The sequence below is a fragment of the Mytilus edulis genome, chromosome 10 (genome assembly GCF_963676685.1).
Source record: "Mytilus edulis chromosome 10, xbMytEdul2.2, whole genome shotgun sequence".
NCBI lineage: Eukaryota > Metazoa > Mollusca > Bivalvia > Mytilida > Mytilidae > Mytilus > Mytilus edulis.
Genome location: NC_092353.1, coordinates 62,093,968 through 62,110,445, shown reverse-complemented (window position 1 = coordinate 62,110,445; position 16,478 = coordinate 62,093,968). Strand labels below are relative to the sequence as shown.

Sequence of the window (16,478 nt, the reverse complement as noted above, 5' to 3'; positions counted from 1 at the left end):
GCTAGCAGACTTCTGTTACTTCAAGGTGAGAGGCTGTCAGATTTCTGTTACTTCAAGGTGACAGGCTAGCAGACTTCTGTTACTTCAAGGTGACAGGCTGCCAGACTTCTGTTACTTCTAAATGACAGGCTGCCAGACTTCTGTTACTTCTAGGTGACAGGCTAGCAGACTTCTGTTACTTCAAGGTGACAGGCTGCCAGACTTCTGTTACTTCTAGGTGACAGGCTGCCAGACTTCTGTTACTTTAAGGTGACAGGCTGCCAGACTTCTGTTACTTCTAGGTGACAGGCTGCCAAACTTCTGTTACATCTAGGTGACAGGTTGCCAGACTTCTGTTACATCTAGGTGACAGGTTGCCAGACTTCTGTTACATCTAGGTGACAGGTTGCCAGACTTCTGTTACATCTAGGTGACAGGTTGCCAGACTTCTGTTACTTCAAGGTGACAGGCTAGCAGAGTTCTGTTACCTCAAGGTGACAGGCTGCCAGACTTCTGTTACTTCAAGGTGACAGGCTAGCAGACTTCTGTTACTTCAAGGTGACAGGCTGCCAGACTTCTGTTACTTCTAGGTGACAGGCTGCCAGACTTCTGTTACTTCTAGGTGACAGGCTAGCAGACTTCTATTACTTCTAGGTGACAGGCTGCCAGACTTCTGTTACTTCTAGGTGACAGGCTAGCAGACTTCTGTTACTTCAAGGTGACAGGCTGCCAGACTTCTGTTACTTCAAGGTGACAGGCTAGCAGACTTCTGTTACTTCAAGGTGACAGGCTGCCAGACTTCTGTTACTTCTAAATGACAGGCTGCCAGACTTCTGTTACTTCTAGGTGACAGGCTAGCAGACTTCTGTTACTTCAAGGTGACAGGCTGCCAGACTTCTGTTACTTCTAGGTGACAGGCTGCCAGACTTCTGTTACTTTAAGGTGACAGGCTGCCAGACTTCTGTTACTTCTAGGTGACAGACTTCTGTTACTTCAAGGTGACAGGCTGCAAGACTTCTGTTACTTCTAGGTGACAGGCTAGCAGACTTCTGTTACTTCAAGGTGACAGGCTGCCAGACTTCTGTTACTTCAAGGTGACAGGCTAGCAGACTTCTGTTACTTCAAGGTGACAGGCTGCCAGACTTCTGTCACTTCTAGGTGACAGGCTGGCAGACTTCTGTTACATCAAGGTGACTGGCTGCCAGATGTCTGTTACTTTTAGGTGACAAGCTGGTGAAATAAATACAAATTCAATTCATTAGTTGTCTGTGTCGGCCCTGTAAAAAATCTAAATAATATTTATTAGATTTCTGTGCAAGACCGTCTATCCATCAAATCCTCAAAGAAGCCCTTCATAAGCTCTTAAGTAGATTGCTTATACTGCTGCAGGGTACGTTGTGGAACTGTTATACTACCCCATCCATGACACCAACAACGGAGCCAATCTTCAAAGTGTATGACTTACATAACAATTCTCTTGGTCCATTCTGAAATAAATACAAATTCAATGTTTTAGTTGTCTGTTTTGGCCCTGTAAAAAATACAAATTTGATGTATTAGTGCAACACGTTTGACAAGAGTTTTACTGCCTGGTCGGAAGAAGACCAAAGTGACCATATTTCTATTCCCCAGTCACCCTTGGGGAAATAGTGGGGGAGAGGGGGGGGGTGGGGGTTATTGCTGATATAAACTTTTGATAAAAACTGCTTACAACGTACAATATATGTAGGTTGAAATCATTTAAAGTGTATTTTTGATAGAATTCATTTCCAACATAACAGCATACTGTAAATTCAGAAATTATTGCGAGGTTTTTATTATTGCGAATAATGCGACTGAGTTGTAAACGCAATAATTAAAACTCGCATTTTGTAATATTTGAACTGACTTAAGCATGACTTTTCTCAAAATCGTAAAAATTAAAATCGCATTCAAGTGTAAAATGACAAAATCGCAATAATAAATGCACGCAATAATTTCTGAATTTACAGTATATCTTTTAAAATAGTTCAGTGATTTTGAAATTTTTCCCATATCAACTCATATTAATTCCTCTCAATACGATCTTATGATTGTTAAAAAAACTTTTGCACAAGTTCGGTAAAAATCCAGGTTGGTTTACGAAAGTTTAGAATTAAAATTTCAAAAAACTTTTAACCGCAGAGTGAATATTTGTGAATGCCGCTGACGCTGACAGAATGTAGGATCGTTATGTCTTACTTTTTCGACAAAAGTCAAAGGCTTGACAAAATTCACATCTCTATACATGAAAGTTCAAGGCTAAAGTATATTTAAGTTCCCGTGTGGATGATGAATAAATTACAGGCTGCCAGACTTCTGCTACTTTAAGGTGACAGGCTGCCAGACTTCAGTTACATCATAAAGTGACAGGCTGCCAGACATCTGTTACATCAAGGTGACAAGCTTCCAGACTTCTGTTACTTCTAGGTTACAGGCTGGCAGACTTCTGTTACATCAAGGTGACAGGCTAGCAGACTTCTGTTACATCAAGGTGACAGGCTGCCAGACTTCTGTTACATCAAGGTGACAGGCTGCCAGACTTCTATCACATCTAAGTGACAGGCTGGCAGACTTCTGTTACATCAAGATGACAGGCTGGCAGACTTCTGTTACATCAAGGTGACAGGCTGCAAGACTTCTGTAACATCAATGTGACAGGCTACCAGACTTCTGTTACTTCTAGGTGACAGGCTGGCAGACTTCTGTTGCATCAAGATGACAGGCTGCCAGACTTCTGTTACATCAATGTGACAGGCTACCAGACTTATGTTACTTCTAGGTGACAGGCTGCCAGACCTCTGTTACATCAAGATGTCAGGCTAGCAGACTTCTGTTACTTCTAGGTGACAGGCTGCCAGACTTCTCTTACATCAAGGTGACAAACTTCCAGACTTCTGTTACATCAATGTGACAGGCTGCCAGACTTCTGTCACTTCTAGGTGACAGGCTGGTAGACTTCTGTTACATCAAGGTGACAGGCTGGCAGACTTCTGTTACAACGAGGTGACAGGCTGCCAGACTTCTGTTACATCAATGTGACAGGCTACCAGACTTCTGTTACTTCTAGGTGAGAGGCTGGCAGACTTCTGTTACATCAAGGTGACAGGCTGCCAGACTTCTGTTACTTCTAGGTGACAGGCTGGTACTCTTCTGTTACATCAAGGTGACAAGCTTCCAGACTTCTGTTACTTTTAGGTGACAGGCTGGTAGACTTCTGTTACTTCTAGGTGACAGGGGCTTCCAGACGTCTGTTACTTCTAGGTGACAGGCTTGCAGACTTCTGTTACATCAAGGTGACAGGCTAGCAGACTTCTGTTACATCAAGGTGACAGGCTGCCAGACGTCTGTTACATCAATGTGACAGGCTACCAGACTTCTGTTACTTCTAGGTGACAGGCTGGCAGACTTCTGTTACATCAAGATGTCAGGCTGGCAGACTTCTGTTACATCAAGGTGACAGGCTGGCAGACTTCTGTTACATCAAGGTGACCGGCTGCCAGACTTCTGTTACTTCAAGGTGACAGGCTGCCAGACTTCTGTTACATCAAGGTGACAGGCTACCAGACTTCTGTTACTTCTAGGTGACAGGCTGCCAGATGTCTGTTACATCAAGGTGACAGGCTGTAACTTCTAGGTGACAGGCTGCCAGACTTCTGTTACATCAAGGTGACAGGCTGGCAGACTTCTGTTACATCAAGGTGACAGGCTGGCAGACTTCTGTTACATCAAGGTGAGAGGCTGCCAGACTTCTGTAACTTCTAGGTGACAGGCTGCCAGACTTCTGTAACTTCTAGGTGACAGGCTGGCAGACTTCTGTTACATCAAGGTGAAAGGCTGGTGAAATAAATACAAATTCAATTCATTAGTTGTCTGTGTCGGCCCTGTAAAAAATCTAAATAATATTTATTAGATTTCTGTGCAAGACTGTCTATCCATCAAATCCTCAAAGAAGCCCTTCATAAGCTCTTAGGTAGATTGCTTATACTGCTGCAGGGTACGTCGTGGAACTGTTATACTACCCCAGTGGCGGATGCAGGAATTTTCGAAAGGGGGGTGCTAGCCCAGGGCAAAGGGGGGGTGCAGGGGGGGTGCAAACATATGTCCCGATTCAAATGCATTGATCGGCCAAAATAAAGGGGGGGTGCGGACCCCCGGAACCCCCCCTCTGGATCCGCCACTGCTACCCCATCCGTGACACCAACAACGGAGCCAATCTTTAAAGTGTATGACTTACAAGACAATTCTCTTGGTCCATTCTTAAATAAATACAAATTCAATGTTTTAGTTGTCTGTTTTGGCCCTGTAAAAATACAAATTTGATGTATTAGTGCAACACTTTTGACAAGAGTTTTACTGCCTGGTCGGAAGAAATTAAAGTGACCATATTTCTATTCCCCAGTCACCCTTGGGGAAATGGTGGGGGAGAGGGGGGTGGGGGTTATTGCTGATATTAACTTTTGATAAAAACTGCTTACAACTTACAATATATGTAGGTTGAAAGCATTTAAAGTGTATTTTTGATATAATTCATTTCCAACATAACAGCACGTCTTTTAAAATAGTTCAGTGATTTTGAAATTTTTCCCATATCAACTCATTAATTCCTCTCAATACGATCTTCTGATTGTAAAGAAACTTTTGCCCAAGTTCAGTAAAAATCAAGGTTGGTTTTACGAAAGTTTAGAATTAAAATTTCAAAAAAACTTTTAACCGCAGAGTGAATATTTGTGAACGCCGATGATGCTGACAGAATGTAGGATCGTTATGTCTTACTTTTTCGACAAAAGTCGAAGGCTCGACTAAAATCACATCTCTATACAGGGTTGGCAAAGTATTACCCACCCAGGAAAACCCGGGTTTTCCCGGGCTGGGCAATACTCCCAGAAATGGGTAGTAGTGGGCATTACTGGGCAATATGATTTGTTAAGCTTACTTTAACACAAATTAGTAAAGACTTGTTATAGTTTCATAGTATAACAGCTAAATATATACTTTTTATACAGATAACCATTGACAGTCATTTCTAGAAAATTTAATTTCATTCTCTTCTCTATTAATTTTATATGTAGGCAGAATACAAGATTTGCACATTTAAAGATACCTTTTAATTACCTAGTATTGTTTCAATAATCCAAACTTTGAAAATTGCATTTTATTGCAGTCTTAAGTGAATTGTTAATTTTAATAGTTATACATTCATATTGCTAAATAAACACCTTACAGGGTAATGCCATTAACACTTATAAAATTGAAAGGACCGATTATTGTTACATAAACAAGTCTGTGTTCTAATCTGAATAATTACTTATTAATTAGTGACAGTACATATACATTACTTAAATGTGATGTTTCTTTAATACTTTTAAAATTTTGTTAATTCTAAATAGGAGCTATATTCATTTGAAAAAAAATGATTTATTTGCTTTCTATTTACAGTTTGCATTGCTAATCTATACAAATGCTAAACAAACAAAATAGGGTATAAATATCCTATTAAATGTATTGCATTTGTGTTTATCACTGAATCCTCTTTAAAATTCAGACAAATATTTTATATTACCCAGTATTGCCAAGTATTACCCACTAAAACCCAGTAAAACCCGGGTTTTCCCAGTATTTCCCACTGGGCTGGGCAATACTCATAAAACCCGGGTATTTGCCAACCCTGTCTCTATACATGAAAGTTCAAGGCTAAGGTACATAACTATACTTTTCTGAGACTTAAGTTCCCGTGTGGATGATGAATAAATTAGAGGCTGCCAGACTTCTGCTACTTCAAGGTGACAGGCTGCCAGACTTCTGTTACATCAAGGTGACAAGCTTCCAGACTTCTGTTACTTCTAGGTGACAGGCTGGCAGACTTCTGTTACATCAAGGTGACAGGCTAGCAGACTTCTGTTACATCAAGGTGACAGGCTGCCAGACTTCTGTTACATCAAGGTGACAGGCTGCTAGACTTCTGTCACTTCTAAGTGACAGGCTGGCAGACTTCTGTTACATCAAGATGACAGGCTGGCAGACTTCTGTTACATCAAGGTGACAGGCTAGCAGACTTCTGTTACTTCTAGGTGACAGGCTGGTAGACTTCTGTTACATCAAAAACTTTTAATCACTATGAGTTACTATTTGTAGACGCCGCCTACGCCAAAGGAATGTAGGATAGTTATGTCTTGCTTTTTAGACAAAAGTAGAAGCTCAACAAAAATCACATCTCTATATATAATACATGAAAGTTTAAGGTTGAGGTACATAGATATATTTTTCTGAGACTTAAGTTCCTGTGTGGATGATGAATAAATTACAGGGAATTCAGCCTCACCGTAATAACTATTTTATTATGTAGTGATAATATGTTATTACAATGGTATTACAGTTATATATATACATATAATCTTCATCCATTTGTTTATCATTGTATTCTACTATTCTTATACTATGCTAGTGCATGGTGGACATGAACTTCTGTAATAATTCTTTTTCTAATAGATTCGATTGGAGTAGCTATTTCATTTTTTCCTGCATTTGTAGCAAACTACGTTCTTGAAATATTCTTCTGCATGCGTTAACACAAATTCACTGTATTCTTAATTTGTTATTGATGCATATATTTCTCACGACAAAATTAACATCTGCATATCATTTATCTATATTCTTAAAATTTAAGATAAGGAATGTTATTTTGCACTAAATAATATCCGTGTAATTATACAAAACATGTTCGGTTATCAGTGAAAATTAATAGTCACGTGGTAAGAAATGTCTGTGGCAACATAATACTAGAATTCCCTTATGGTCATCAGCTGTAAAAATTGAGAGTTGTCTTTCTTGGTCACATTTAATCAGGTTAAAAAAGAAAATTCAAAATGGTTTGAATAGAGGAACTAGTGGAGATGTTTATTTTCATCTAGAGTTTCTCTGTTACTACATTGCAGTTTTTGAAGTTTAAATTTTCTTCATGTCCACTCATGTAGTTCTAATTTAAGCTTGTGCAATCTAAATTTTCAACACAATTTATTCAATATAAAAACAACACTTTTGGGATTGAAATTAAGGATGATTTGTGTAAATTTGATCAGCACGATTGAGATACCTTACATTCTTTTAATCATTTCAATTAAAAATTGAGTTAGAAAAGGAGTACTTCACCATATTTTGACAAATATTCAGAACAAGTGTTTCTCAACATACTATAATATACTTCCCCTCACCCAGCCTATCCATCCAAGTCCCTGGACTTCCCCCTCTCTCTCTCATCTTCTACCAAGCCCAAATTTTGTGAGCTGCTGTTTTCTCCCCCAACAAGAAAAGGAGTACTTCACCATATTTTGACAAATATTCAGAACAAGTGTTTCTCAACATACTATAATATACCAGAGCAGTGTGCCAATACTGACACCAATACATAACTTACTTCCCCTCACCCAGCCCATCCTACTTCCCCTCACCCAGCCTATCCATCCAAGTCCCTGGACTTCCCTCTCTCTCTCTCATCTTCTACCAAGCCCAAATTTTGTGAGCTGCTGTTTTCTCCGCCTCCTCAATCAAACCTCCCTTGATACCAGTCCTTGGCTTTCCCCAACACCTCCCTACTTTCCCCAAGTCCCAGGATAAGAAGAGATCTGCTGTATTGTTGGGCAAGGGGACAAAGAAAGAATAAATGAAAGATATAACATCAGCAAGCCAGCATAGCTATACATGTTATGTTGTCAATGCAGTGCTAATGGTTGTGTATGGTTGCTGTGATTGCATGCTGAGTGTGTCAGGTTAAATAATATTATACTGACTTGCCATTGTTAATCTCTATTTTTGTAAAACGTTTTAGAATGAGCAAGTTTTGTATTCATGTTGTATTCACATTATAATAATGGAATTTAATTAATAGGCCAAACATAATTGCTAAATATGAAAAAAGAAATTGTTCCTTCAACCAGCCCAAAAAAAATCTAAATTCTAAAATATAATTGTTGGGTGAAGTAGAATTTTTAATTGACATATTTAGGTAAGGGGATCTTGGACAATTAATGGTACATTGAACTTAATATTTCCAGTATGCATTTTTTTTTTTAAGTATTTGAGGACTTTTTGAACTACTGTTATTTCAAACACAGAAAGTAAGGAACATTTAAAAAAAAAATGAAACGATTGTTTTTATTTCTGTCTTTTTATCTTAACTGATATGGCTATATATTTGTTTGCTGTCTTTATGTTTTTAATGACAGGAGAGGAAGAATAAATATAATCCTTTAAATCAATAACATTTTTAATAATTCGTCTTAATGTTAAAACTATGCTTATTTCAAGAAACACAAGTTTAAATTTTGGACTGCATAGTTTACTGTCCACAGAAAGATATTTTAAAACCACTTAATTTTTTTTTTAATTGCAAAAGTGGATATATCTTTTAAGAAATGTTGGGTTATTTTAGGCTTTGAAAAAAAATGTACATGCAGTTAAATTGAATCTTTTAAAGTGTTCAGTTACATATAGTTAATAGTTTAAAATAGGAATGAGTTGCCATTAATATCTTTATATCATTATAAACCTAAAGTGGGGAGAACATTTTATTTCTTTATTCAAACCATTAATTTTTCTTATTTGTTGAGAACTAAAGATAAATAATTATTTTTAATTGAAGCAAGTTTAAAAAGTCATTTAACATTAACATTTAATGGATTTAAGATACAATTGACCTTTAACCTGTGCTTGCTCTAATGACAAGTAATGTGGCATTCTGAAATAAGGCCAATCTAATCTTTGACCCTGCACTAAAGTATTTTTATAATCATTCTACAAAAGATGCAACATTGACCTTGACTTTTGACTTTGACCTGGAAAATCCAATTTGACCATTAGCATAAGTTTTATCATTCATTGTTATGTTGACCTTTACCTTAATAGACCTTAAAACTTCTATCTGTTCACACAAGTTAATATCTGACCACTTTCGAGTTTGTCCATCACTGGAAAAAAACTCGTCAATTATGCCTCTATGACGTTATTTACCAGATAGAGGGGATTGCCTGTATCCCTGCACTAATAAATTACATCAAGCGTCTTAGCGATCGTCATTGTGCAGGATAAACTAGAAATAATGTTTGTTTGGTAGGTACTTGATCATGATTCCCTAATGACAGCAGTGCTGATTGTCAATTATAAGAATTCAATTTGCCAAATAAATCGTGCAAAATAGCATCATTGTTTTCCAACCGATTGCTCCAACAATTTGGAACAGAAGTGACGATGCCCCTAAATGCACGAAATATGTTCACTGAAACCAAAGTTTTTGATGGAAATGCCTCAAACTCAAAAGTTGTCTATTGGACTTAAAAAAGATGATTGTAAAATATAATATAACTTACCATGGAGAAACTTTCTTTGAAGTCTTCATTTACCTTCAGCTACATGTTGTACTACCACATCATTTTCTGTGTTATTTTGATATTTACTATGTAGTCTCTTTGAATTCACTAGTTGAGCCTGAAAAACATTTAAAAACCATTAGAGGATATAATTTTGATCAATCAAACTAGGTTAAGATGTGAAATGTCTTTAAAATATCCCCAAACTTTGCACTATAAATTTAGTCTTTGTATGAGTATCATATATATTCTTGTCACTGTATGAGCATCATATATATTCTTGTCACTGTATGAGCATCATATATATTCTTGTCACTGTATGAGCATCATATATATTCTTGTCACTGTATGGACATCATATATATTCTTGTCACTGTATGGACATCATATATATTCTTGTCACTGTATGGAGCATCATATATATTCTTGTCATTGTATGAACATCATATATATTCTTGACAAGAATATATATCCTTGTTTTCAAAATTCCAATAGGGAACATACCTTTTATAATTGTATAAGTAAACCAATTGTTCAGACGTTTCGGCCATTGGCCTTCTTCAGTTATTTATTATTCCTCTAAACTACATGGCTGACGAAAAAAGAAATGTCAGCCATGTAGTTTAGAGGAATAATAAATAACTGAAGAAGGCCAATGGCCGAAACGTCTGAACAATTGGTTTACTTATACAATTATAAAAGAATATATATGATGGTCATATAAAGACTCAGAGGAAAATAATTGTAAATAGATCTAAATGAAACAATCGTATCTGCAATTAAAATGCAGATCATCCAAATAATGCAAAAACTCATGAGAAAGTCTGAATATCAAAAAAGTGAATAATTTAATAGTTGTGAACAATCTATCATTACAAATGGACTTCAATTCATATTTCTCCCCATCTTTACCCTTCAAAAGAACTATCCCAGAAGTTGTTGATTGAATATAATCTGCATATTTCCAAAATGTTAATGTGAATTTATGATGACATGTGCTAAACTTCTAATTTACTATGGGCTTTGCTCACTGTTGAAGGCCATATGCTGACCTATAGATGTTACTTTTTGTGTCATTTGATCTCTTGTTGAGAATGGTCTCAATAGCACATCTTTTTTTATATGCACAACCTCTAGCATTAAAATAAAGAATAAATTTCTTCAAAGAAGTAAATTTTCTTTTTTTTCTTTTCAAAAATAAAATATGCCTCTATGAAGAAAACGATTAAAGTAGAAACAGTTATCTGAAAATGTTTAGATATAAATGAAATATTTTCTTCATAATCATAATATCAATGTTACATCCTTTTTTTACCATTTTTCTAAAAGTATATAAAGTTCCAGGATACAAGTCTCAAAAGTTCTTTATTAAACATGATGTAGCAAATCATCTACCATGCATCCATTACAGCTTGTAAGTTACCTCTCTAAAAAGCAATACACTAGCTACCATTATCCATACAGCTTGTCAGGAGTCTTTCAAAACAGCAGTGCATCAGCTAGCTCTTTTTACATATTAGTTCTTTCAGTGGTTGATCTACTAAAAGAAATGATTTAAGATATCATTGCATACATAGAACAAGAATGCACACACTGAAATGTCTCGCCTTCTATACTAATCATTGATATTATGTTGATAGTCCTAAGTATAAAGCTAAGCTTTATTACAACTGTCACATAAACTTAACATTAACCAAGATAACTAAACAAAGACCAATGAACCTTGAAAATGAGGTCAAGGTCAGATGAACCAAGCCAGGCAGACATGTACAGCTAACAATGCTTCTTTACAACATATATAGTTGACCCATTACTTATAGTTTAAGAAAAATAGACCAAAACACAAAAACTTAACACTGTGCAATGAACCGTGAAAATGAGGTCACAGTCAAATAAAACCAGCGCAACTGACATGAAGATCATAAAATATTTCCATACACCAAATATAGTTGACCTATGGCATACAGTATTAGATAAAAAGACCAAAACTCAAAACTTAACTTTGACCACTGAACCATGAAAATGAGGTCAAGGTCACATGACATCTGCCCGCTAGACATGTACACCTTACAATCATTCCATACAACAAATATGGTAGACCTATTGCATAAAGTATGAGAAAAACAGACCAAAACACAAAAACTTAACTATAACCACTGAACCATGAAAATGAGGTCAAGGTCAGATGACACCTGCCAGTTGGACATGTACACCTTCCAGTCCTTCCATACACCAAATATACTAGCCCTATTGCTTATAGTATCTGAGATATGGACTTGACCACCAAAACTTAACCTTGTTCACTGATCCATGAAATGAGGTCAAGGTCAAGTGAAAACTGTCTGACGAGCATGAGGACCTTGCAAGGTACGCACATACCAAATATAGTTATCCTATTACTTATAATGAGAGAATTCAACATTACAAAAATTCTGAACTTTTTTTTCAAGTGGTCACTGAACCATGAAAATGAGGTCAAGGTCATTGGACATGTGACTGACGGAAACTTCGTAACATGAGGCCTCTATATAAAAAGTATGAAGCATCCAGGTCTTTCACCTTCTAAAATATAAACCTTTTAAGAAGTAGAGGCATCTATATACAAAGTATGAAGCATCCAGGTCTTTCACCTTCTAAAATATAAACCTTTTATTGCGAACCCTATCTTAGTTTTCCATAGATTCACCTGCAAGTTACCTGTCGATTTAAACTTTTGGCAGTTCTATTGTCCCATCTAACAAATACAACAGGTATTGTTCTCTGTGAAGTTTATTCACTGGGACCTTTAAATTTCTTCTAGGAGAAATATATCACTCATTGATTAATTTACCTGACCAAAAAATTACCTTCTTTTTTTATTGAAATACTTCTATAAACTCACATAAACTGTATGCAATATTATATTTATTCAATATATCATTAATATATTTTCAATCTGTTCAATATAAAATCTGGTTTAATAATAAAAAGTTTATTTCAGACACATTTTTTAGTATTTTCCTATGAATTTACATGTTTTTTTTGTTGTTGTTCATTTATAGACTTATGTTTATAAAGACCTTAATTTAAAAATAATAATATTCATATTTTTAATTATCAAACACACAAAAATATTGAATATTTGATCAGAAATCAACTTTTTATTTTTGAATCAGTATTAATATTGAACACATTAAAAACGAGTTATTGGTATTGAATAAATACAACACCACATGCAGTTTTGTGAGTCCTTACTTAGTATTGGTATAAGTATTTTTTCATCATTGACAGTTCAATTTTTTGTTCAGGTAAATTAATCAATGAGTGATATATTTCTCTTGGAAGAAATTTAAAGGTCCCAGTGAATAAACTACACAGAGAACAATACCTGTTGTATTTGTTAGATGGGACAATAGAACTGCCAAAAGTTTAAATTGACAGGTAACTTGCAGGTGAATCTATGGAAAACTATCATAGGGTTCGCAATAAGAAGTTAGCTAACACCGTCGCCGTAGCCGCCGCCAGATCACTATCCCTATGTCGAGCTTTCTGCAACAAAAGTTGCAGGCTCGACAAAAACTACCTTGACCAAAAACTTTAACCTGAAACTCCCACTTTCATTTTCTATGTTCAGTGGACCATGAAATTGGGGTCAAAAGTCTGATTTGGCTTTCAAATTAGAAAGATCATATCATAAGCAACAAGTGATACTTGTCGAAGGCACGACAAAAATACTGAACTCAATTTTTTTTATTTTATTTGTACTCCTTATAAACAACTTGTCTCCATCTTTCTGAACATATAACCTGTACATGTATGTGTGACCATAAAAAAAAATACAGACTTTTAGCCTCCGTTTGTCTCTGAATTCACAATGTCCATCTTGCCCCCCAAACATATGAACACTATAATTCTAGACCTCAGTTTTGTATTAGAAATTAGTTCGAACTCACTCCATTACTCCAGGAGAAATACTGTAGAAACAAATCTTAATCACAATTAATAGAGCAATAAATAAATAGCTGTTTCGTTATATATTACCTGTGAAATAGAGCAATTGAAGTTTTTATTTTTTGGCGCAAATGAAACATAACCTTGTGGTGCAAATGAAAGATAGGATTTTTCAAAAATTGGAGCAAATGCAATGCGCCCACAATCCCCTTAAAACTATATAATATTATAAAGAAATTAGAATCCATAACAACTGTCTTCATTATTTAATCACTTTTCAGCTGAGACACAGTTGTCAATTCTGATTTAAAATTAAAAAAAAACTAAAATGATTTAGGGAGCTACCATTTGATTTTTATGGGGGGGCTAGGATGAAAAATTTTGTACTGCATTTTTTTTTAGCTGTAATCTCTGTCCTGCCTTTTTATTTTTCACTCTAATCGGTCCTGCCTTTTTTTTTTATTAGTTTATCCTGACTTTTTTTACCTAAATTGTCGTCCTGACTTTTTTTTTTTTGCAAGTGTCACATCCTGCCTTTTTTTTAACTCAAAACTCCTGTCCTGCCAATTTTTTTCAAATTTCATCCTAGCCCCCCCATAAAAATCAAATGGTAGCTACCTTACTTTATGTAGAAAAAAAGTATTTTGTCACTACTAACACACATGCTTTGTTTACTATGTATTATATGCATGTCTAAATTCTCTTCCACAGATTATGAGATAAGACACTAATTTGTAAATTCAAAATGATTTCATGCTAAATAAAGCACTATTTATCCTTGTACTCTCATATTTGGCAATTTGATGACTGATAGATATAGGATTATTGCATGCAGTGCTAGCATTGATTTCCTTAAAACAAGTTTATAAATGTAGTTATTGGTTAAGACAAGTATAAATATGGCCAAAATAAAGTACACCTTTTAGGGTGCGCTCGACTTTAGTGACTCAGCACGAGGTGTTTTGGATTTACAGGTTCCTCAGAACTTTTTGTAAACACTAGCACATCATAGAAAATCAAGTGAGTAATTTATGTTTCAAATTTTATAACAAAAATCTCTGTATTAAAGGCTGTGGATTTTCTATAAAAATCTTGATTTATTTGCCACAAAGTCCTCTTTTTCTATCAAATGCAATGAAACAGTAAAATATAATGCTTTGCATCAAGTTTCCCCTTGGAACATGTACTAAATGGGCTATCTCTATTATTTATTATATCTTTAGTTTTGATACAATTGAGGTTTGAAAAATTTGTACAAAAATGGCTACAGAAGGGTACATTAACCTTAAGACATTGCAATAATAATATGAAACTTTGTACTACAAAAATTCACATTAAGGGTAAGATAAATCAGATAAAACCATTTTCTTTTCTATGACATGTTATTTCAAATCGATTCACACATGCTTACCGGTCTACTCGAATCGAGAAATCCACTTTGGTTGAACCACATACTAATTACAATAACATTATGCATATTGAATGAGGATATCTTCTCTTTAATCTTTTTCATAAATGGATTTTTAATAAAGTGATTACAAGTTTTCGACAGACAACTAAAATTGACATTCGGAAATTTCCGATTCAGTTTAACATCAGAAACATATATATGTCTCTGGTAACATTTAAACTTGATATTTATACTGCGTAACAAATCTAGGTCATAACGTTATTTATAAATAAAGAATAAAACCTACCTTTTTGACGAAACGTTCAAAACAAATGTGTGAACAGCTATTCAGTGTAATGTGTTATAGCAAAATAGATTCATCCGCAAGAGTTGAAAAATTTGAACTATAGAAAACCCGCCGAAAAGTGGCCAATAAAAAACCAGAATGCAATTGATTTAGGGAGCTACCATTTGATTTTTATGGGGGGGGTTAGGATGAAAAATTTTATCCTGCCTTTTTTTTTAACTGTAATCTCTGTCCTGCCTTTTTTATTTTTCAGTCTGTTCGGTCCTGCCTTTTTTTTTTAGTTTATCCTGACTTTTTTTTACCTAAATTGTCGTCCTGACTTTTTTTTTTGCAAGTGTCTCATCCTGCCTTTTTTTTTTAACTCAAAAGTCCTGTCCTGCCTATTTTTTTCAAATTTCATCCTAGCCTCCCCCCCCCCCCCCCCGCCATAAAAATCAAATGGTAGCTCCCTTAGTGAATCGTGAAAGGGAGGCCATAAGGGGTTTACCGACCAGTTAATAATACATTTATTTAAATGACAAAAAAAGGGGGGAGAAATGGACAAATATGATAGAGAATAGAGAATAATGGAGTGCTAAAATATAAACTGAATTATTGGGAAAATGGCGAAATTAAAGAAATAGAAAAATTGAGAGCCGTGGTGTAGTGGCTAGTGCATCGGAATACTAACACAAAGGTTCCTGGTGCGATTCCCGTTTGGGATGAAAACTTTCAGGAACTCAATTTTCGGCTCTCCCTTGCCACCATCTGCGAGTATGGTCTTGAGGAAACGATGATAGTCCGTCGGAAGGGGATGATAAATGGCTGACCGGTGTTAAGATAGAGCCATACCTCTTGCACGTTAAAGACACCCTTGTAGATTTCGAAAAAGAGTAGGCTAATGCCGCTCGTGACAAGGCAGCACTCGCACCCGCAAAGTGGTCAGGGATTAATATGAGTTGCAAAACTTGTTTCCCAATCCACTATAAATAAATATGTTTAAACTAAACTGAATAGAAAAATTAAGAAAATTAAAGAATAAAATAAAGGAGTAGTTCACGGTAAGGCCCCTTTTTGGCCTCAAAATATAGCAGTTTTAGAAAATCGTTTAGATATTTATTGCAAAGTAGAATGCTTCTGCTACATAAATATGGGCTGTTTTTGACAAAACAATGCACATATATCGGGTACTAGCATCATTTAGTCATGCTAAATTACTGAAATCTTCACAACTGTAGCATTTTAGTTAAATTTTAGACGGTTTCCGTCTGAAATGAAAGTGGCCGCATTCGTGTTCATTCATAATATTGAAATGTAAGTTGTATTTGATGATAATACATAATACATATAAAGGTTGAGGATGAACACGGATGCGGGCCACTTTCATTTTTGACAAAAATCATCTGAAAAGTGACGATTTTTGGCATAATTGATAGATTTTTCCTATTTAAGCTTGAATCGGGGCGTTTTAAATGACTTATTAAGTTCATATCTTCCCCATTAACTAATTGAA

The 16,478-nt window shown here is 35.5% G+C and overlaps 1 long non-coding RNA gene across 3 annotated transcripts; it reads right to left on the bottom strand.

Annotated features, from left to right (window-relative positions):
• Positions 1–1,068: 1,068 nt before the first annotated feature.
• Positions 1,069–15,062, bottom strand: LOC139491663 (uncharacterized). Of its 3 annotated transcripts, XR_011656607.1 has the most exons (4): positions 14,987–15,062; positions 10,675–10,899; positions 9,360–9,477; positions 1,069–1,209 (listed from the first exon to the last, which is right to left on the bottom strand). It is a non-coding gene; the product is annotated as an uncharacterized lncRNA (long non-coding RNA). The 3 variants fall into 3 exon arrangements; XR_011656605.1 differs by lacking the exon at positions 1,069–1,209 and having other exon boundaries at positions 7,496–9,477; XR_011656606.1 differs by lacking the exon at positions 1,069–1,209 and having other exon boundaries at positions 7,496–9,477; positions 10,675–10,896; positions 14,987–15,051.
• Positions 15,063–16,478: the final 1,416 nt, after the last annotated feature.